Here is a 1,779-nt window from a genome sequence, read left to right as displayed (position 1 = left end):
AACACCTCTCTGATTTCATTTTCTATTTTTCTCACTCAATTCAAGACAGGCTCCTCTAGTCTTTCCACCACACCCTTGCTAGAGAGCTGCTAAAGTATTACTGTCAGTGGGAGTACTGTCAGAAGCAGTACTGAATACTTGGTACCCTGCCCTGGCATACCCTTTCTCTCTTTAGCACTTCATTTTCTTCCATGGAAGTTATCAATGTTTGCCATTCTTGCTTTTGTAATAATCTTCTGTTCTTTCAACTCGAATGGCAATGCTACAGAGGATTTGCCTATCTTATTGTGCTGTAGAATAACCAGCATAACAAGCATAATTGCAGAATAACAAGTGTTGTAGAATACTGCTTCCCACTTGGTGCATGCTCAATAAATATTCATTAAAAAAGGAATTGAGAAATCCCTAAAATATTGCTTCTCGGCCTTTTGGCTAAGATCAAGTGGAGAAATCCCTAAAATAAGGCAAATTTTTAATAATTGAATTCAATAAATTGAATTTAATAATTGAATAAAGAAGCACCTTTTGGAAATCAGTGTGATTCTTGATCTTCAATAGATTAACTCATAATAGGACTTCCCTTTTGCTGAAGAGGGGAAAAAAACTCGGTGAGGTGCCAGGTACAGGAAATAACATCAGCACTAAAGTGGGACCATTGGCAGAGAGAACCAGAGATGGAGATTGAAAGAATGCAGTGGAGTACAGGGAGGGACAAAGAGAATAAGTTCAGGATCAAAGCAGATGAGTCACAAAGGGAAACACAGGAAGAGAAAAACTTCTGCACAGAAACTCAGCTAGAGAGGGCAGGAGAGAGGACCAGTGGCCTGGAAATGAATTTGAGGAAATAGAAAAAGAAAGAAGATTGCAAAGCAGACAGTCATCTCTGATAACCCACCTTACATTAATTTAAGCTAATACACCATCCATCTTCATGCACAGTCTTTAATTGCAGAATCTTTCATCAGCCTCGCTGTCTACAGCACCTGTCATTGGAGACACTCTGGCTTTGTTGTGCTGTTGTCGTGTCTCACGCTAATTAGAGGGCTGTTTCATTGAGGTCCCCTTCAGTGTGGATCCATTGAAACTCGGATGCTGTCAATGATGTTCCTGGAACAGACGTCACCTGCTTAGAATTTGGGGCATATTTCAAAGGATAGATTGTTTAAATTCCTAATTAAATATCCCCACAATAGTCACAACTTTCTTAATATCCTTTAACAATCCCATAATCCATCCTGCATCTGCTGCACAGTCGTTAAACCCCAAATATACGTGTTTAACATTCAATTGGGTGCTTAATGATCTTACCTTAACTGGGTCTATTAAATTTAAAGAGATGTGCATAATAAGTTATTGCACATTAATTATAAATGCCCATTGGCTATTAAAATCACATTCTAAAAGGGTTAACACCAATTGCTAGGTTTGGCTAAGTCCTGCCCAATTTCTGTTTTCTTCAGAAAAAAAAAAATTACTGATAAGAAAATGATGAGAACTGCCTCCTACTGGCATGAATCAGTCCAAGTCAGCTACAGATCCTCATTCTAACCAGGTAGCCCACTGAACATCCCTTCCAGAGTCACACAGAGCAAAATAGTATTAACGTCTCACTTTCATAGCACTTATTGTATTTCAAAGGAATTTCACTAAGTATTGTTGCTTCTCGACTTCCAGAAACCCTGGCTATATACAAGAAGTATAACTGCTTTTGTAAGAGATGAAAACATCGGAGGGACTTACCTGCTGTCCTCACAGATAACTTAGTAACTTGTCACAATT

The 1,779-nt window shown here is 38.6% G+C and overlaps 1 pseudogene; it reads left to right on the top strand.

The window, feature by feature from the left end:
- The first annotated feature begins 412 nt into the window (after positions 1-412).
- Positions 413-554, top strand: LOC114690046 (annotated as a pseudogene).
- The last annotated feature ends 1,225 nt before the right edge of the window (positions 555-1,779 follow it).

Source organism: Peromyscus leucopus, chromosome 15 (genome assembly GCF_004664715.2).
Source record: "Peromyscus leucopus breed LL Stock chromosome 15, UCI_PerLeu_2.1, whole genome shotgun sequence".
Taxonomy (NCBI): Eukaryota; Metazoa; Chordata; class Mammalia; order Rodentia; family Cricetidae; genus Peromyscus; species Peromyscus leucopus.
Note: the sequence above shows the minus strand (reverse complement) of the source record. Positions and strands in the feature narration are given on the sequence as shown.